The following is a 22,494-nucleotide window of genomic DNA, read 5'->3' as shown; positions in this document are numbered from 1 at the left end:
TGGATATGCTGGTTATCAAAAAATACTGCACAACTATCACTTGAAATATTTCAAACAAAAATTAAATAAAAAATTCTAGCTTATAAAAATAGGTATCGAAATCCCTTGATAAAGAATTATGAGGCTTACATGATGGTAGCCCCTCTAGGTTAAACATGTTTGCACATTATTGTGAACTTATGTCTGTAGTTAGTACTCCTTGTGATAACATCTTCTAGTATGGGGCGATGGAGTAGATAAAAATAGGAAAAAATATACATCTTGGGACTCAAACTTGCTAACGTGTCGATGCGGAGGGCACACTCTCTCACCCCTGTACTGAAGGAAATATGCCTTAGAGGCAATAATAAACTTCTTATTTATATTTCCTTATATCATGATAAATGTTTATTATTCATGCTAGAATTATATTAACCGGAAACTTAGTACAAGTGTGAATACATAGACAAACAAAGTGTCCCTAGTATGCCTCTACTAGACTAGCTAGTTAATCAAAGATGGTTAAGTTTTCTGACCATAGACATGTGTTGTCATTTGATGAACGGGATCACATCATTAGAGAATGATGTGATGGACAAGACTCATCCGTTAGCTTAGCATAATGATCGTTTAGTTTTATTGCTATTGCTTTCATCATGACTTATACATGTTCCTTTGACTGAGATTATGCAACTCCCGAATATCGGAGGAACACCTTGTGTGCTATCAAACGTCACAACGTAACAGGGTGATTATAAAGATGCTCTAAAGGTGTCTCCGAAGGTGTTTGTTGGGTTGGCATAGATCGAGATTAGGATTTGTCACTCCGAGTATCGGAGAGGTATCTCTGGGCCCTCTCGGTAATACACATCACTATAAGCCCTGCAAGCAATGTGACTAATGAGTTAGTTATGGGATGATGCATTACGGAACGAGTAAAAAGACTTGCCGGTAACGAGATTGAACTAGGAATGATGATACCGACGATCGAATCTCGGGCAAATAACATACCGATGACAAAGGGAACAACGTATGTTGTTATACGGTTTGACCGATAAAGATCTTCATAGAATATGTAGGAGCCAATATGAGCATCCAGGTTCCGCTACTGGTTATTGACCAGAGATGTGTCTCGGTCATGTCTACATAGTTCTCGAACCCGTAGGGTCCGCACGCTTAACGTTCGATGACGATTTGTATTATGAGTTATGTGATTTGATGTACCGAAGTCTGTTCAGAGTCTCGAATGACATCACGGTCATGACGAGGAGTCTCAAAATGGTCGAGAGGTAAAGATTCATATATTGGAAGGTTGCATTCGGACATCGGAATGGTTCCGAGTGATTCGGGCATTTTTCCGGAGTACCGGAGGTTACCGGAACCCCCCGGGGAAAGATATGGGCCTTATGGGCCATAGGAGGGAGGCTAACCAGCCCACAAGGGAGGAGGCCTAATTGGACTTGGGAAGGGGGTGCCACCCCCTTTTCTTCTCCTACTCCCTCTCCTTCCCCTTTTCCCCCTCAAGTAGAAGGAAAAAAGGGTGGGGTCAAATCCTACTAGGACTAGAGTCCTAGTAGGACCCTCTCTCCCTGGTGTGCCCCTTGTTGGCCGGCCTCCTCCTCCCCTCCTTTATATACGGGGGCAGGGGGCACCCCAAAGACACACAAGTTGATCTTTAGCCGTGTGCGGTGCCCCCTCCACAGTTTTCCACCTCGGTCATATTGTCGTAGTGCTTAGGCGAAGCTCTGCGTCGGTAACTTCATCATCACAGTCACCACACCGTCGTGCTAACGAAACTCTCCCTCGGCCTCAGCTGGATCAAGAGTACGAGGGACGTCACCAAGCTGAACGTGTGCAGACCGCGGAGGTGTAGTGCATTCGGTACTTGATCGGTTGGATCGCGAAGACGTTCGACTACATCAACCGCGTTACTAAATGCTTCCGCTTTTGATCTACGAGGGTACGTGGACACACTCTCCCCGCTCGTTGCTATGCTTCTCCTAGATAGATCTTGCATGATCGTAGGCAAAAAATTTAAAATACTACGTTCCCCAACAGTGGCATCTGAGCCAGGTCTATGCGTAGATGTTATATGCACGAGTAGAACACAAAGAGTTGTGGGCGATAATAGTCATACTGCTTACCAGCATGTCATACTTTGGTTCGGCGGTATTGTTGGATGAAGCGGCCCAGACCGACATGTAACACCCTCGATGCGACTATATCTCCCACGTGTCGAGGCATGACTTAGAGGCATAATCGCATTGAAGGCATATGTCACAAGTCAGGTAATCATCACAAACATCCCATGTAATATAGATAACGAAAAGGGATAACATAGTTGGCTTACACTCGCCACGTCAATCAAGTACATAAATAACATACATCATCCAAACACTCATGGCCCGACTACGGCGCCAAAATGAAAGATAACCCAACATGCGACATGGTCCCGATCACCCCCAACAGGGCACCACTACTGATCATCAGGAAAGGAAACATAGTAACGCTGAGAGTCCTCGTCAAACTCCCACTTGAGCTCGAACGCGCCACCTGGAGCGGAATCACCTGGACCTGCATCTGGTGTAATAGTAATCTGTGAGCCACAGGGACTCAGCAATCTCGCACCCTCGCGATCAAGACTATTTAAGCTAAATAGGTAGGATAAGGTAAATATAAGTGGAGCTGCAGCAAGCGACTAGCATATATGGTGGCTAACTTAATCGCAAAAGAGAGCGAGAAGAGGAGGCAAAGCGCGAGCGAGAAACTAGAGAGCAACCTGCGCAAACATTACTCCAACACTGTGTCCACTTTCCGGACTCCGCCGAGAAGAGGCCATCACGGTAACACACTCAGTTGATTCATTTTAATTAAGTTAAGGTTCAAGTTATCTACAACCGGACATTAACAAATTCCCATCTGCCCATAACCGCGGGCACGACTTTCTAAAGTTCAATCCCTGCAGGGGAGTCCCAACTTAGCCCATGACAAGCTCTCACGGTCAACGAAGGAATAGACCTCCTCCCAAGACGTTCCGATCAGACTCGGTATCTCGGTTCTTCAAGACATTTCGACAAGTTAAAACAAGACCAGTAACACCGCCCGAATGTGCCGACAAATCCCGATAGGAGCTGCACATATCTCTTTCTCAGGGCACACTCAGATTGTCTTAGGTACGGGTAGGCCAGCCCAGAGTTGCCCCTGGTGGCCACCGGCAGCTGACAGGTGGACCAACACTCAGAGGAGCACTGGCCCGGGGGGTTTAAATAAGATGACCCTCGGGCTCCGGAAACCCAAGGGAAAAAGAGGCTAGGTGGCAAATGGTAAAACCAAGGTTGGGCATTGCTGGAAAAGTTTTAATCAAGGCGAACTATCAAGGGGTTCCCATTATAACCCAACCGCGTGAGGAACGCAAAATCCGGGAACATAACACCGATATGACGGAAACTAGGGCGGCAAGAGTGGAACAGAACAGCAGGCGAGAGGCTGAGCCTTCCACCCTTTACCAAGTATATAGATGCATTAAGATAACATAGCAATATAATGATATCCCAACAAGCAAAATAAATGGTTCCAACAAGGAAAGGCCTCCAATCTTCACCTGCAACTAGGAACGTTATAAGAGGGGATGAGCAAAGCGGTAACATAGCCAATCAAAGGTTTGCTAGGACATGATGGGTTAGAGGTTTGTCATGGCAATTTGGGAGGCTGACAAGCAAAAGGTAGGCATCGAAGCATTGGCATAGCAAAAGAGCGAGCAAACTAGCATAGCATAGATAGTAGTGATTTCGAGGGTATGATCATCTTGCCTGCAAAGCTGTCAGAGTTGACTGGATCCTCGAAAGCAAACTCAACGGGCTCCTCATTAGCGAACTCGTCTCCCGGCTCTACCCAAACAAGACAAACAAGCAACAAGGATACAATCAACCACGTGCAAGCTCAAACAATAAGATGCAATGATGGTATGCTATGCGGGATGCGATGCGGGATGCATATGCAAGATATGACAGGAAATGCATGAACCTGGCCTCAACTTGGAAATCTAAGTGTGTCACTGGAAAAATGAGATGAAATCGCTTGAAAACGATATAAAGAACGCCGAAATCGGAGTTAAGGTTTGGAAATGGCAAGCGATTCAAATATGACACCGGTCTGCGATTTACAGCAAGTAGGCATCTAAATGCAATGAGATGAACATGCTACAACACTCAAACATGACAACAAAATACATGACAGGGATGCATTCAAGATGCTTAACAAAAGTCTAGCACTGAGCTACGGCCAATTCATCCATTAACAGGTTCAAACAAGCATGGCAAAAATGCAAATGGCAAACAGATGTCAGACTTAGTGAAATTAACACTTGTCTGGAATTTCAGACCAAGTAGCTCTCTTCGGAGCAACAAAACAACATGCTACAGGACCTGAACATGACAAAGTAAAAGATGGCATGGAGCTACTCAAATAGATTAACAAAAGTCCCTTAGTGACCTTGAGCCAAAAGGGATCAGAAAATATACTAACAAGCACATGAACATAGCAAAAACACAATCAGTTTTCAGACTTAGTGAAAACTGGCACATGCTGAAACATAACCCAAGTAGGCATGTTTACGAGCTCGATGCACTCACCACGGTGCAAGTCATGGCAATACAAGCATACATCCATTAAGAAGGCACACAATTCAATCTATACATGGCAAGAACAATGGCATAGCATGCACGGATCAACTACAACATCATCGGCAAAATTGCAAACAAGTTGACAATCTGCCCAGATTCACAAAGTAACAAAAGTAGAGCTCGATTGACTCAAGCTAGGGTGCTCCATAATTGCAAACAAATACATGGATGGATAGAGCACCACAATATTAACAAAACTCCTTTACTGATCATCCTCAAAAGAGGCACGGATCACTAGGAAACAACAAGAACATATGGCATCATGAGATAAACAGCTCCAGGACTTAGTGAAATTACTAAGTCCCTGAAAACAGAATTACCGAGTGCCTCACTTTGCACGCTTGCACTAGTCACCACACACATCACAAAAATACATGGGTTGCACCTCTGGAAAGATGACAAAACCCTTAACAAAACATATATAGAGCATCAGGGCATATCATGCACACAACAATCATGGCAAAAATAACAAATGTCTAAGATGGAGTAGCAGATCTGACAATTAACTCAAGTAGCCCTCTTCTAATAGCATTTCGGGCATGAAGATGATCTCAAATGAAAATGATGCAATGGAATGAAAGATGTACTCTCTGAGGCGAACATTTTGATATGCTATATGCATGAATCGGAACTACGGATGCAAAGTTACGAGGCCATGAATAGGAGCATATGAATCTGGAATTTCGAGGACTTGGACGAAAATTCAACCTCCCAGATCTAGGGTTTGACCCGAGGCACGCAGATCGAGGCGAATTCCGGCGAGGTGGCGGCGGCTCCGGCGAGGATGACGAGGACGGCGGGGAGGCGAGGGGGAGGTCGCCCCGGCCTCTCCCGGCCGGATCCGGCGGTGGGGAGGCGATGCGGCGCGGGGAGGCGGCTAGGCGAGGCTCCCGGGCGGCGGCGAGGTCCCGGTGGCGGCGGCTCGCTCCGGCCGGCGGGGCGCGGTGGCGGCGGAGAGGCGAGGCGATGGCGGCGGTGGCGCGAGGCCGGTCGGGCGACGCGGGCACCCAGGCGGCGGAGAGGAGACCGATGGGCTTCGGGGGCCGGGGACGGGCTCGCGGGCCGGCGGCGGGGAGGCTCCCAGGGCGACACGTGGTGGCGTTTCACTGGTCGGGCGCAGCGGCGGCGTTTGTCCGGCGAGAAACGGACATGTCCGGCGCGCGAGGTGGATTTTTAGGGTTTCGGAGGTAGGAGGAGATCCGAAAATCGGGGGGCCTTTAAATAGGCATAAAGGGAGCTAGGAGAGTCCAAATGAGGTGCGGTTTTTGGCCATGCGATCGTGATCGAACGATCTAGATGATGGAGTAGAGTTTGGTGGGTTTTGGGCCAAATTGGAGGGGTGTTGGGCTGCAACACACATGAGGTCTTTTTGGTCCCTCGGTTAAACGTTGGAGTATCAAACGAAGTCCAAACGATACGAAACTTGACAGGCGGTCTACCGGTAGTAAACCAAGGCCGCTTGGCAAGTCTCGGTCCAATCCGGAAATGTTTAATCCCCACACACGAAAGAAAGCTAGAAATGACCACCGGAGGAGAACGAAGCACCGGAATGCAAAACGGACAACGGGGAAAATGCTTGAATGCATGAGATGAACACGTATGCAAATGTAATGCACATGATGACATGATATAAGATGCATGACAACGATAACAACACACAGACACAAAGACCCGAACCCGAGAAAATAAAATAACTTAACGCCGGAAACGACAAGAGTTGGAGTACAAATTGGGTAAGTTACATCCGGGGTGTTACAACACTCCACCACTACGAAAGGATCTCGTCCCGAGATCTAGGACTGAAAGAACGCCGGGTACTCAGAACGGAGGTGATCCTCGCGTTCCCAGGTAGCTTCACGGTCGGAATGGTGTGACCACTTGACTTTGAGGAATTTGATTGACTTGTTGCGAGTCTTGCGTTCAGTCTCTTCAAGAATAGCAACTGGGTGCTCACGATAAGAGAGATCTTCTTGGAGCTCAATGTCCTCGAAGTTGATGGTGCGGTCAGGAGTCTTGAAGCACTTTCGAAGATGAGAGACATGGAACACATCATGAATATTTGCAAAGTTTGAAGGAAGCTCGAGTTGATAGGCGAGGTCGCCTCTCTTGCTGACAATCTTGAAAGGTCCCACGTATCTGGGGGCAAGCTTCCCTTTGATACCGAAGCGATGAGTACCTTTCATAGGAGAGACGCGGAGGTAAACATGATCTCCGATCTCGAAAGCCAAATCACGGTGCTTACTATCATATTAGCTCTTCTGGCGGGATTTGGCTGCTTTGAGGTTATCACGAATGACTTTGCACATTTCTTCTGCCTCTGTGATTAAGTCATTTCCCAAAAGCTGACATTCACCGGTTTCAGACCAGTTGAGAGGGGTACGGCACTTCCTGCCATACAGAATTTCAAATGGGGCCTTGCCTGAACTTGCTTGAAAACTGTTGTTGTAGGAGAATTCAGCATAAGGAAGACAATCCTCCCACTTCATGTCGAAAGAGATCACACAAGCCCTTAGCATATCTTCAAGAATCTGGTTGACACGCTCGACTTGACCGCTAGTTTGAGGATGGAAAGCTGTGCTGAAACGGATGTTGGTGCCCATGGCCTTCTGAAAAGAATCCCAAAACTTGGAGGTAAAGATGCTGCCACGGTCTGAAGAGATCACCTGTGGGATACCGTGCAGAGAGACAATTCGAGAGGTATAGAGTTCCGCCAATTGAGCTGCAGTGATCGACTCTTTGATAGGCAGAAAGTGAGCCACTTTGGTGAGTTTGTCGATGACAATGAATATAGCATCATTGCCACATTTGGACTTTGGAAACCCAGTCACGAAGTCCATCTCAATGTGGTCAAACTTCCATTCTGGAATGGCAAGAGGTTGGAGGAGACCTGCTGGCCTTTGGTGTTCTGCCTTCACTCTTCTGCAGACATCACATTCATTCACGAATTGAGCGATCTCGCGCTTCATTCGAGTCCACCAATAAACTTGCTTGAGGTCCTGATACATCTTCGTGCTCCCAGGGTGGATGGAGAGGAGAGAATTGTGAGCCTTGTTCATGACCACTTTACGAAGGTCACCTTTGGGTACAACAATTCAATCCTCGAAGAAGAGAGTATCCTTGTCATCAAGGCGGTAGCACTTGTACTTGGGTTGACTCTTGGCAATCCCAATCTTCACCTTTTTCACCATAACATCAAGAAGTTGGGCTTGGCGAATCTGGTCTTCCAAGGTAGGAGAGACTTGAAGGTTGGTGAGGAAACCTTGAGGAACAATTTGCAGATTAAGTTTGCGGAAAGCTTCACAAAGCTCGGGTTGATAAGGCTTGAGAATCAGACTGTTGCAATACGCTTTTCTGCTCAATGCGTCGGCAATCACATTGGCCTTGCCTGGAGTATACTCAATACTCGGATTATACTCTTGAATCATTTCGACCCATCGAGTCTGCCTGAGGTTGAGATTAGGCTGAGTGAAGATGTACTTGAGACTCTTGTGATCAGTGAAAATGTCCACTTTTCTTCCCAATAGAAGATGTCTCCAAGTCAAAAGAGCATGCACAACTGCCGCCAACTTGAGATCATGAGTGGGGTAGTTCTTCTCATTAGGCTTCAACTGGCGAGAGGTATAAGCAACAACTTTCTTCTCTTGCATCAACACGGCGCCAAGACCTTGGAGAGAGGCATCACAAAATACCTCGTACGGCTTGGATTCATTAGGCGGAGTCAGAACTGGAGCAGTGATCAATTTCTCTTTCAAAGTGTTGAAAGCAATATCACACTCCGGAGACCAAACGTACTTGACGTGCTTCTGGAGAAGATTTGAGAGAGGCTTCGCGATCTTAGAAAAGTTTTCAATGAATCTTCGGCAATAGCTTGCGAGACCGAGGAAGCTACGGAGTTACTTCACGTTCTGAGGAGGTTCCCAATTCACAATTGCAGACACCTTCTCAGGATTCACGGCAATGCCCTTGGCAGAGATGATATGGTCAAGATAAAGAACCTCATCGAGCCAAAATTCACACTTGGAGAACTTGGCGTAGAACTGGTGTTCTCTGAGCTTATCGAGTACCAAACGCAAGTGCTTGGCATGATCTTCCTTGTTCTTTGAGAAAACCAGAATGTCGTCGAGATAGACCAAAACGAAGTCATTGGTGTAGGCGTTGAAGATGAAGTTCATCATGCGAGAGAACGTCGGAGGAGCGTTGACGAGGCCAAAAGACATGACAGTGTATTCATATGAACCATAGCTTGTCCTGAAAGCCGTCTTGGGAATATCTTGCTCATGAATTCGAATCTGATGATAACCCATACGGAGATCAAGCTTGGAGAATACTTGGGCACCTTTGAGTTGTTCGAACAGCTCATTGATGTTGGGAAGTGGGTATTTGTTCTTGATGGTCTTCTTGTTCAATGGACGGTAATCAACACAAAGTCGGTCCATTCCATCCTTGTTCTTCACAAAAAGAACACCACAACCCCACGGAGAAGAACTAGGCCGGATGAGACCCATTCTCTCTTGCTCATCGAGTTGCTTCTTCAGCTCCTTCAACTCTTCAGGTCCGAGCTTGTAAGGACGCTTGCACACGGGTTCCGTGCCAGGCTCAAGATCAATAACGAATTCAATTGGCCGGTGCGGAGGCATTCCTGGAAGCTCTTCCAGAAAGACGTCTTGATATTCACAAACGACTGGAATTTGCTAGATAGCATCCAGTTCACCCTTCTCATTGAGAGAAAACAAATGGATGGTATTATCCCGAGCGGCAAAGACAATTACATCCTCAGACGAATGAGTCAATTGAATCTGCCTGGCTGCACAATCAAGATGTGCCTTGTGCTTAGAAAGCCAATCCATTCCGAGAATAAGATCAATATCCGAGTCACCAAGAACCGTAGGAGAAGATAGAAACTTGTAGTCACCCAAAGTGATAGTAACATCCGGAGCAATGGAGTTAGCATGCATGCGCTTACCGGGAGAGACAACTGTTAATGGACTAGGCAAAATTTGCTGAGCCAAACCATGCTTAGATGAAAACGGTCTCGAGATGAAACAATGCGATGCACCCGTGTCAAAAAGAACTTTAGCTGGAATATCATTAACAGGAAGGTTACCCATGATGACATCTGATGAGTCCTCTGCCTGAGCTGCATTCATCAAGTTGACCTTGGCGTGCTTGGGGTTATGCTTGACCACAGCTGTACCTGCCGATCTCACAGGAGGAGGAGGAAGACGCCTCTGGTTGAAACACTTGTTGGCATAGTGACCCTTTTCTTGGCACTTGTTGCACGTGACCTCTGAAAGCGGACGGTGATACGGAGCACTTGGTCTTGGAGCTTGAGACGAAGTCTTGTTCTGAAAGCCAGGGTTGGGTGGGTGGGAAGAACCACTGCCACCTTTGCTCTTCTGCTGATACGGCTGATGGAACGGAGGAGGAGGAAGCCAATACTTCTGCTGCTTGGCCACTTGAGTAGAGGAAGAAGGCGTAGTGTCTCTGGCACGCTTCTTGGAAGCATCACACCTCAACTGAGCAGCCTCTTGCTTCAGTGCCATGTTGTAGAACTCATCGTACCTCAAGGGCTCAAAGAGGATAAGAGCGAGCTGGATTTCTTCTCTGAGACCACCCCTGAACTGGTATATCATGCTCTTCTCATCAGGTACGTCCTGCTTGGCAAAGGCGAGCTTCTGGAACAACTTGTTGTAGTCATAGACAGACAAAGAGCCTTGCTTCAAGTTGTGGAATTCCTCACGCTTACTTTCAACCACGCTTTGAGGGATGTGATGAGCTCGGAAATCTTGACGGAATTCATCCCAAGTGATCACACGTCCACCTCTGGAATCCTTGTACTGCTGGAACCATTCTGCAGCTTGATCTTTGAGTTGGAAGGAAGCGAACTTGACGAAATCTTCAGGCCTGACGTTGCTGCACTCAAAATGCTTACACAGATCCACAAGCCAATTGTCAGTATCGGTTGCCTCAACACAATTTCTGAAAGTCTTTGGCCCATTAGCAAGGAACTGGTTGAGTGTAGCAAAGTGATTCTGATTGTTGCCTTGATTCCCTTGGCTGCCTTGATTGCGCTCTTGGAGGATTTGCATGATCAACTGTGTGTTTGCATTGGTTGCGGCCATCACAGCTTGCCATTCCTCCGGAGGAGGTGGAGGTGGTGGCGGATCTTGATTCTGATTTTGACTGGTGCTCTTAGCGGGAGCCATCCTGAAGAGGTTGACCACCGTTAGCACATAGACAGATAAATGAAGCTGAAACCAACGGAATGAAAATTGCAACATAAAGTCTTCACATCCGAACAAAATGAACGAATGCATTCCTCTTGAAATGGTCACATATCCATAAATTGAGAATCCACATTGAATTAAGGTAGATAAATAAATCAACAAGGTACGGCTCAAGAACGAATAATCGGTAAGAAATCCCAATCTCAAACCAATATCCGTGGAAGAAGAACTAGAGCTACTAGAATTCCCACCTATGAAACTCCCGAACCTTTCCGGTTATGCAATCAGGTGTTGGGGATACAGGGGAAGCATAATATCTCACCCAAACTAGCAAATCCTACATCTAGTTGTATTCATCCTTCAACACATAACCGAGAAAAACTTCGGAAACCATCTACCTCAACCTTCGAAAAGCATCCGTTATACAAGTTATGGCGATACTCCCGAACTCCCGCCCCAGTACTGGGTGGCGTCGAGGTTATCTCACCAACGAACTGCATAAAAGAGATTTTCGATGTCGGCGTACTAAACTCAAGTATTCCAGAATTGCAACGATAAAATTATGATGACAACACCTTAGAGCTCAACTCCCCAGGACACTTCCACTAAACCCCTGACAGGAGGCACCAAGACAATGTTCTCATCATAAAACCATCGGAACGATTCCAAGATACCCGCGTGATCCTAAATTTTTTTTAGTGAAATTTGAGAAGAGAAGAGTCAAAACTCTACGTCAGGATGCCTTACCAGAGCGATGAGGAGACTGGAAAGTAAAAACAATTCCTAAACTCTCCGATATATAATTCCTAAATGACTCAAAATATTTTTCTAGACACAACTCGGCTGCTAAAAACGATCAAGCAATGGGGCTCCTAAGGTCGGGGAAGGCTCTGATTACCAACTTGTAACACCCTCGATGCGACTATATCTCCCACGTGTCGAGGCACGACTTAGAGGCATAATCGCATTGAAGGCATATGTCGCAAGTCAGGTAATCATCACAAACATCCCATGTAATATAGATAACGAAAAGGGATAACATAGTTGGCTTACACTCGCCACATCAATCAAGTACATAAATAACATACATCATCCAAACACTCATGGCCCAACTACAACGCCAAAATGAAAGATAACCCAACATGCGACATGGTCCCGATCACCCCCAACAGGGCACCACTATTGATCATCAGGAAAGGAAACATAGTAACGCTGAGAGTCCTCGTCGAACTCCCACTTGAGCTCGAACGCGTCACCTGGAGCGGAATCACCTGGACCTGCATCTGGTGTAATAGTAATCTGTGAGCCACAGGGACTCAGCAATCTCGCACCCTCGCGATCAAGACTATTTAAGCTAAATAGGTAGGATAAGGTAAATATAAGTGGAGCTGCAGCAAGCGACTAGCATATATGGTGGCTAACTTAATCGCAAAAGAGAGCGAGAAGAGGAGGCAAAGCGCGAGCGAGAAACTAGAGAGCAACCTACGCAAACATTACTCCAACACTGTGTCCACTTCCCGGACTCCGCTGGGAAGAGGCCATCACGGTAACACACTCAGTTGATTCATTTTAATTAAGTTAAGGTTCAAGTTATCTACAACTGGACATTAACAAATTCCCATCTGCCCATAACCGCGGGCACAACTTTCGAAAGTTCAATCCCTTCAGGGGAGTCCCAACTTAGCCCATGACAAGCTCTCACGGTCAACGAAGGAATAGACCTCCTCCCAAGACGTTCCGATCAGACTCGGTATCTCGGTTCTTCAAGACATTTCGACAGGTTAAAACAAGACCAGCAACACTGCCCGAATGTGCTGACAAATCCCGATAGGAGCTGCACATATCTCTTTCTCAGGGCACACTCAGATTGTCTTAGGTACGGGTAGGCCAGCCCAGAGTTGCCCCTGGTGGCCACCGGCAACTGACAGGTGGACCAACACTCAGAGGAGCACTGGCCCGGGGGGGGGGGTTTAAATAAGATGACCCTCGGTCTCCGGAAACCCAAGGGAAAAAGAGGCTAGGTGGCAAATGGTAAAACCAAGGTTGGGCATTGCTGGAAAAGCTTTAATCAAGACGAACTATCAAGGGGTTCCCATTATAACCCAACCGCGTGAGGAACACAAAATCCGGGAACATAACACCGATATGACGGAAACTAGGGTGGCAAGAGTGGCACAAAACACCAGGCGAGAGGCTGAGCCTTCCACCCTTTACCAAGTATATAGATGCATTAAGATAACATAGCAATATAATGATATCCCAACAAGTAAAATAAATGGTTCCAACAAGGAATGGCCTCCAATCTTCACCTGCAACTAGGAACGTTATAAGAGGGGATGAGCAAAGCGGTAACATAGCCAATCAACGGTTTGCTAGGACATGGTGGGTTAGAGGTTTGACATGGCAATTTGGGAGGCTGACAAGCAAAAGGTAGGCATCGAAGCATTGGCATAGCAAAAGAGCGAGCAAACTAGCATAGCACAGATAGTAGTGATTTCGAGGGTATGATCATCTTGCCTGCAAAGCTGTCAGAGTTGACTGGATCCTCGAAAGCAAACTCAACGGGCTCCTCGTTAGCGAACTCGTCTCCTGGCTCTACCCAAACAAGACAAACAAGCAACAAGGATACAATCAACCACGTGCAAGCTCAAACAATAAGATGCAATGATGGTATGCTATGCGGGATGTGATGCGGGATGCATATGCAAGATATGACAGGAAATGCATGAACCAGGCCTCACCTTGGAAATCCAAGTGTGCCACTGGAAAGATGAGATGAAATCACTTGAAAACGATATAAAGAACGCCGGAATCGGAGTTACGGTTTGGAAATGGCAAGCAATTCAAATATGACACCGGTCTGCGATTTACAGCAAGTAGGCATCTAAATGCAATGAGATGAACATGCTACAGCACTCAAACATGACAACAAAATACATGGCAGGGATGCATTCAAGATGCTTAACAAAAGTCTAGCATTGAGCTACGGCCAATTCATCCATTAACAGGTTCAAACAAGCATGGCAAAAATGCAAATGGCAAACAGATCTCAGACTTGGTGAAATTAACACTTGTCTGGAATTTCAGACCAAGTAGCTCTCTTCGGAGCAACAAAACAACATGCTACAGGACCTGAACATGACAAAGTAAAAGATGGCATGGAGCTACTCAAATAGATTAACAAAAGTCCCTTAGTGACCTTGAGCCAAAAGGGATCAGAAAATATACTAACAAGCACATGAACATAGCAAAAACACAATCAGTTTTCAGACTTAGTGAAAACTGGCACATGCTGAAACATAACCCAAGTAGGCATGTTTACGAGCTCGATGCACTCACCACGGTGCAAGTCATGGCAATACAAGCATACATCCATTAAGAAGGCACACAATTCAATCTATACATGGCAAGAACAATGGCATAGCATGCACGGATCAACTACAACATCATCGGCAAAATTGCAAACAAGTTGACAATCTGCCCAGATTCACAAAGTAACAAAAGTAGAGCTCGATTGACTCAAGCTAGGGTGCTCCATAATTGCAAACAAAGACATGGATGGATAGAGCACCACAATATTAACAAAACTCCTTTACTGATCATCCTCAAAATAGGCACGAATCACTAGGAAACAACAAGAACATATGGCATCATGAGATAAACAGCTCCAGGACTTAGTGAAATTACTAAGTCCCTGAAAACAGAATTACCGAGTGCCTCACTTTGCAAGCTTGCACTAGTCACCACATACATCACAAAAATATATGGGTTGCACCTCTGGAAAGAAGACAAAACCCTTAACAAAACATATGTAGAGCATCAGGGCATATCATGCACACAACAATCATGGCAAAAATGACAAATGTCTAAGATGGAGTAGCAGATATGACAATTAACTCAAGTAGCCCTCTTCTAACAGCATTTCGGGCATCAAGATGAGCTCAAATGAAAATGATGCAATGGAATGAAATGATGTACTCTCTGAGACGAACATTTTGATATGCTATATGCATGAATCGGAGCTACAGATGCAAATTTACGAGGCCATGAACAGGAGCATATGAATCTGGAATTTCGAGGACTTGGACGAAAATTCATCCTCCCAGATCTAGGGTTTGACCCGAGGCACGCAGATCGAGGCGAATTCCGGCAAGGTGGCGGCGGCTCCGGTGAGGATGACGAGGACGGCGGGGAGGCGAGGGGGAGGTCGCCCCGGCCTCTCCCGGCCGGATCCGGCGGCGGGGAGGCGGCTGGGCGAGGCTCCCGGGCGGCGGCGAGGTCCCGGTGGCGGCGGCCCGCTCCGGCCGGCGGGGCGCGGTGGCGGCGGAGAGGCGAGGCGATGGAGGCGGTGGCGCGAGGCCGGTCGGGCGGCGCGGGCACCCAGGCGGCGGAGAGGAGACCGATGGGCTTCGGGGGCCGGGGACGGGCTCGCGGGCTGGCGGCGGGGAGGCTCCCAGCACGACACGTGGCGGCGTTTCACTGGCCGGGCGCGGCGGCGGCGTTTGTCCGGCGAGAAACGGACATGTCCGATGTGCGAGGTGGATTTTTAGGGTTTCGGAGGTAGGAGGATATCCGAAAATCGGGGGGCTTTAAATAGGCATAGAGGGAGCTAGGAGAGTCCAAATGAGGTGCGGTTTTTGGCCACGTGATCGCGATTGAACGATCTAGATGATGGAGCAGAGTTTGGTGGGTTTTGGGCCAAATTGGAGGGGTGTTGGGCTGCAACACACACGAGGCCTTTTTGGTCCCTCGGTTAAACGTTGGAGTATCAAACGAAGTCCAAACGATACGAAACTTGACAGGCGGTCTACCGGTAGTAAACCAAGGCCGCTTGGCAAGTCTCGGTCCAATCCGGAAATGTTTAATCCCCACACACGAAAGAAAGCTAGAAATGACCACCGGAGGAGAACGAAGCGCCGGAATGCAAAACGGACAACGGGGAAAATGCTCGAATGCATGAGATGAACACGTATGCAAATGCAATGCACATGATGACATGATATGAGATGCATGAAAACAATAACAACACACGGAGACAAAGACCCAAACCCGAGAAAATAAAATAACTTAACGCCGGAAACGGCAAGAGTTGGACTACAAATTGGGTAAGTTACATCCGGGGTGTTACACGACATTACATGACCGCGTTCATGAGACTGGTTCTACCGATGTGCTTCGCACACAGGTGGCTAGTGGGTGTCTGTTTCTCCAACTTTAGTTGAATCAAGTTTGACTACGCCCGGTCCTTGTTGAAGGTTAAAACAGCACACTTGATGAAAAATCGTTGTGGTTTTGATGCGTAGGTAAGAACGGTTCTTGCTAGAAGCCCATAGCAGCCACGTAAAACTTGCAACAACAAAGTAGAGGACGTCTAACTTGTTTTTGCAGGACTTGCTGTGATGTGATATGGTAAGACGTGATGATACATAAATTGTTGTATGAGATGATCATGTTTTGTAACAGTTATCGGCAACTGGCAGGAGCCATATGGTTGTTGCTTTATTGTATGAAATGCAATTGCCATGTAATTGCTTTACTTTATCACTAAGCGGTAGCGATAGTCGTAGAAGCAATAGTTGGCGAGACGACAACGATGCTTTGATGGAGATCAAGGTGTCAAGCCGATGACGATGGTGATCTGACGGTGCTTTGGAGATGGAAATCAAAGGCACAAGATGATGATGGCCATATCATATCACTTATATTGATTGCATGTGATGTTTATCCGTTATGCATCTTATTTTGCTTAGTACGGCGGTAGCATTATAAGATGATCTCTCACTAAATTTCAAGGTATAAGTGTTCTCCCTGAGTATGCACCGTTGCGACAGTTCTTTGTGCTGAGACACCACGTGATGATCGGGTGTGATAAGCTCTACGTTCACATACAATGGGTGCAAGCCAGTTTTGCACACGCAGAATAATCGGGTTGAACTTGACGAGCCTAGCATATGCAGATATGGCCTTGGAACACTAAGACCGAAAGGTCGAGCGTGAATCATATAGTAGATATGATCAACATAGTGATGTTCACCATTGTAAACTTCTCCATCTCACGTGATGATCGGACATGGTTTAGTTGATATGGATCACGTGATCATTTAGATGACTAGAGGGATGTCTATCTAAGTGGGAGTTCTTAAGTAAAATGATTAATTGAACTTTAATTTATCATGAACTTAGTCCTGATAGTATTTGCATAACTATGTTGTAGATCAATAGCTCGTGATGTAGCTCCCCGTTTATTTTTAATATGTTCCTAGAGAAAAACTATGTTGAAAGATGATAGTAGCAATGATGCGGCCTAGGTTCGTGATCTGAGGATTATCCTCGTTCCTGCACAAAAGAATTATGTCCTTGATGCACCGCTAGGTGACGGACCTATTGCAGGAGCAAATGAAGACGTTATGAACATTTGGCAAGCTCGGTATGATAACTACTTGATAGTTTAGTGCATCATGCTTTACGGCTTAGAACCAGGACTTCAAAAACGTTTTGAACGCCACGGAGCATATACGATGTTCCAAGAGCTGAAATTGGTATTTCAGACTCATGCCCGAGTCGAGAGGTATGAGACCTCTGACAAGTACTTTGCCTACAAGATGGAGGAGAATAGCTCAACCAGTGAGCATGTGCTCAGATTGTCTGAGTACTACAATCTCTTGAATCAAGTGGGAGTTAATCTTCGAGATAAAATAGTGATTGACAGAGTTCTCTAGTCACTATCACCAAGTTACTGGAACTTCGTGATGAACTATAATATGCAAGGGATGACTAAAACGATTCCCGAGCTCTTAGTGATGCTGAATTCGACGAAGGTAGAAATCAAGAAAAGCATCAAATGTTGATGGTTGACAAGACCACTAGTTTCAATTAAAAGGGCAAGGGAAAGAAAGGGAACTTCAAGAAGAATGGCAAGCAAGTTGCCAATCCCATGAAGAGGCTCAAAGCTAGACCCAAGCCTGAAACTGAGTGCTTCTACTGTGAAGGAAATGGCCACTAGAAGCGGAACTGCCCCAAATACTTGGTGGATAAGAAGGATGGCAAAGTGAAAAAAGTATATATGATATACATGTTATTGATGTGTACTTTACTAGTGTTCATAGTAGCCCCTGGGTATTTGATACTGGTTCAGTTGCTATGATTAGTAACTCAAAACAGGAGTTACAAAATGAACAAAGACTAGTTGAGGGCAAGGTGACGATGTGTGTTGGAAGTGATTCCAAGGTTGATAAGATCACCATCGCACACTCCCTTTACCTTCGGGATTAGTGTTGAACCTAAAATAAATGTTATTTGGTGTTTTTGTTGAGCATAATATGATTAGATCATGTTTATTGCAATACGGTTATTCATTTAAGTCAAAGAATAATTGTTATTCTGTTTACATGAATAAAACCTTCTGTAGTCATACACCTGAGGTGAATGGTTTATTGAATCTTGATCGTAGTGATACACATATTTATAATATTGATGCCAAAAGATGCAAAGTTGATAATGATAGTGCAACATATTTGTGGCACTGCCGTTTAGGTCATATTGGTGTAAAGCGCATGAAGAAACTCCATACTGATGGGCTTTTGGAATCACTTGATGTTTGCGAACCATGCCTCATGGGCAATATGACTAAGACACTGTTCTGCGGAACAATGGAGCGAGCAACAGACTTATTGAAAATAATACATACTAATGTATGTGGTCCGATGAGTGTTGATGCTAGCAGCAGGTATCATTATTTTCTGACCTTCACAGATGATTTGAGCAGATATGGGTATATCTACTTGATGAAACATAAGTCTGAAACATTTGAAAAGTTCAAAGAATTTCAGAGTGAAGTGGAAAATCATCATAACAAGAAAATAAAGTTTCTACGATCTAATCGTGGAGGTGAATATTTGAGTTACGAGTTTGGCCTTCATTCGAGACAATGCGGAATAGTTTCGCAACTCACGCCACCTGGAACCACAATATAATGGTGTGTTCGAACGTCATAACCTTACTTTATTAGATATGGTGCGATCTATGATGTCTCTTACCGATTTATCACAATCGTTTTGGGGTTATGCATTAGAGACAACTGCATTCACGTTAAATAGGGCACCATCTAAATCCGTTGAGACAACACCATATGAACTGTGGTTTAGCAAGAAACCTAAGATGTCGTTTCTTAAAGTTTGGGGCTGTGATGCTTATGTGAAAAAGCTTCAACTTGATAAGTTCGAACCCAAATTGGAGAAATGTGTCTTCATAGGATACCCAAAGGAGACTGTTGGGTACACCATCACAGATCCGAAGGCAAGATATTCGTTGCTAAGAATGGATCCTTTCTAGAGAAGGAGTTTCTCTCGAAAGAAGTGAGTGGGCGGAAAGCAGAACTTGATGAGGTAATTGTACCTTCTCTCAAGTTGGAAAGTAGTTTATCACAGAAATCAGTTCCGGTGATGCCTACACTAATTAGTGAGGAAGCTAATGATGATGATCATGAAACGTCAGATCAAGTTAATACCGAACCTCGTAGGTCAACCAGAGTAGGGTCTGCACCAGACTGGTACGACAATCCTGTTCTGGAAGTCATGTTACAAGACCATGATGAACCTACGAACCATGAGGAAGCGATGATGAGCCCAGATTCCAACAGGTGACTTGAGGCCATGAAATCTGAGATAGAACCCATGTATGAGAACAAAGTATGGACTTTGGTGGACTTGCCCGATGATCGGCAAGTCATTGAGAATAAATGGATCTTCAAGAGGAAGACGGACGTTGATAGTAGTGTTACTATCTACAAAGCTTGACTTGTCAAAAAGTTTTTTTGACAAGTTCAAGATGTTGACTACGATGAGATTTTCTCACTCGTATCGATGCTTAAAGTCTGTCCGAATCATGTTAGCAATTGCCACATTTAATGAAATCTGACAAATGGATGTCAAAACCACATTCCTTAATGGATTTCTTAAAGAAGAGTTGTATATGATACAACAAAAAGGTTTTGTCAATCCTAAAGGTGCTAACAAAGTGTGCAAGCTCCAGCGATCCATCTATGGACTGGTGCAAGCATCTCGGAGTTGGAATATATGCTTTGATGAGTTGATTAAAGCATATAGTTTAATACAGACTTGCAGTGAAGCCTGTATTTACAAGAAAGTGAGTGGGAGCACTACAACATTTCTAATAAGTATATGTGAATGACATATTGTTGTTAGGAAATAATGTAGAATTTTGTGGAAAGCATAAAGGAGTGTTTGAAAGGAGTTTTTCAAAGAAAGACCTCGGTGAAGCTGCTTACATATTGAGCATCAAGATCTATAAAGATAGATCAAGACGCTTGATAACTTTTTCAATGAGTACATACCTTGACAAGTTTTTGAAGAAGTTCAAAATGGAACATTCAAAGAAGGAGTTCTTGCGTGTGTTGCAAGGTGTGAAGTTGAGTAAATTCTGAAAACCCGACCACGGCAGAAAATAGAAAAAGAATGAAAAGTCATTCCCCATGCCTCAGTCATAGGTTCTATAAAGTATGCTATGCTGTGCACCAGACCTATTGTGTACCTCACCATGAGTTTGGCAAGAGGGTACAATAGTGATCCAGGAGTGGATCACTGGACAACGGTCAAAATTATCCTTAGCGAAATAAGGAAATGTTTCTCAGTTATAGAGGTGACAAAGCGTTCGTCGTAAAGAATTACGTCGATGCAAGCTTTGACACCAATCTGGATGAATCTAAGTCTCGATCTAGATACATATTGAAAGTGGGAGCAATTAGCTAGAGTTGCTCGGTGTAGAGTATTGTAGACATAGAAATTTGCAAAATACATACGGATCTGAATGTTGCATACTCGTAGACTAAAATTCCCCTCACAGGCAAAACATGATCATACCTTATTACTCTTGGGTGTTAATCACATAGCGATGTGAACTAGATTATTGACTCTAGTAAACCTTTTTGAGTGTTGACCACATGGCGATGTGAACTATGGGTATTAATCACATAAAGATGTGAACTATTAGTGTTAAATCACATGGCGATGTGAACTATTAGTGTTAAATCACATGGCGATGTGAACTAGATTATTGACTCTAGTACAAGTGGGAGACTGAAGTAATATGCCGTAGAGGCAATAATGAAGTTGTTATTTATATTTCCTTATATCATATGATAAATGTTCATTATTCATGCTAGAATTGTATTAACCAAAAATTAGAGCATATCCAGCCGTTGGCCCCCTAGGAGGCGCTAAAAATCGCCCCCTGGGGGCGCACCGGCGCAAAACGCGCGCTGGGGGCATGATGCCACCCAGTCGCGGTGCCCAGTGCGGCATAAACATGGCGCAAATTCATACATATTTTGGCGAGTTCATACCAAATTCAACCAAACACGGCGAGAGTTCGTACATATTTAAAATATTTTACAAAAAAGAAAAAAACACAACTAGGCCTGCCGTCTACCTCGCCTCGCCGCTCGTCGCCATTCTACATGCCGAGGAGGCTGTAGAACCGTGTGTAGTCGCAGTCGCCGCCGCCGTCGTCATCGTTGTCGTCGCCTCCGCCGCGGCCGCCGTCCCTACTGCAACCTTCCCCCGGTTGGCGCGGCGGGTTGGACGGTCCGGCGGCGTCCTCGTCGTCGCTGTCGAGGATGACGACGCCGTGCTCGTCCTCGCGCCCATGCTTGCGGGCGGCGATCTCCTCCAGGGCCTGGCTGCATGGACCATCTCGTCGCGGAGGTAGTCATCGCGCGCCCACCGTAGGGCGTCCTTGTCGGAGAAGCCATGCCGGGCTAGCTCCTCGTACTCTGGGGGGAGGCTGGGCTCCGGTTTGGGCGCGATGAGGACGAGGCGGCCAGAGGGGGGGGTGGAGTCGGCGATGCGGACACCGGAGCTGCAGGTGCTCCAGCTGACAGGCGTGTCCTGGGGCTCCGGCTTGACGGGGCGGAGGCAGGGAGAGCCGGTCGACCGACCAGATGAGGAGGAGGACGCCTCGGGAGGGGGGGGTCCATGCGCCTCGGCGTCCACGAGCTCCCACGACGGCGAGAGAAGGACGGGGCTCGGGGTACTCCAGCCTCGGCGTGTTGCCGCCCTCGATGTACTCGAGGACGGGCTCCAGCGTGCGGCCGGGCACGCCCCACCATCGGCGCCGCCCCTCGAAGTTGAGCCTGCCGGAGGGCACGACGCCGTTGGTAGCCTCGAGCTGCTCAGCTTGACGGCGGCGAAAATACGGCTCCCAGAGCGGGCTGTCGGGGACGTAGGCGGCCCCTCCATCGCCGCCCGCGGCAGGGAGGCACGGATACGCGCGATCTCCGCACGCCGCGCCGCCTCGATGGGTGGTGGTGGCACCAGGACCCCGCCGGCGCTGATTCTCCACGCCCCGGGCACCCGCATGTCCGGCGGGACCGAGTACTCGGCCTCGAAGAGGAGCCGAGCTTCGTCCTTGTGAAGGTGGCGGCGGCCGAAGCCGTTTGTCGTCGCCTGGGAATCGTTCGGCCATTGCGACGACGAGGGGACGGCGAGGGGAGACGGGGAAGGGGAGAGAGGGCGTGTTGGCGGTTGAGAGGGAGGAAGGGGAGAGAGGGTGCATCGGCGGTGGAGACTGTGTGCGTGCCACCGGCGTGC

The sequence above is a fragment of the Triticum dicoccoides genome, chromosome 2A (assembly GCF_002162155.2).
Source record: "Triticum dicoccoides isolate Atlit2015 ecotype Zavitan chromosome 2A, WEW_v2.0, whole genome shotgun sequence".
NCBI lineage: Eukaryota > Viridiplantae > Streptophyta > Magnoliopsida > Poales > Poaceae > Triticum > Triticum dicoccoides.
This window is presented reverse-complemented; position numbering follows the sequence as displayed.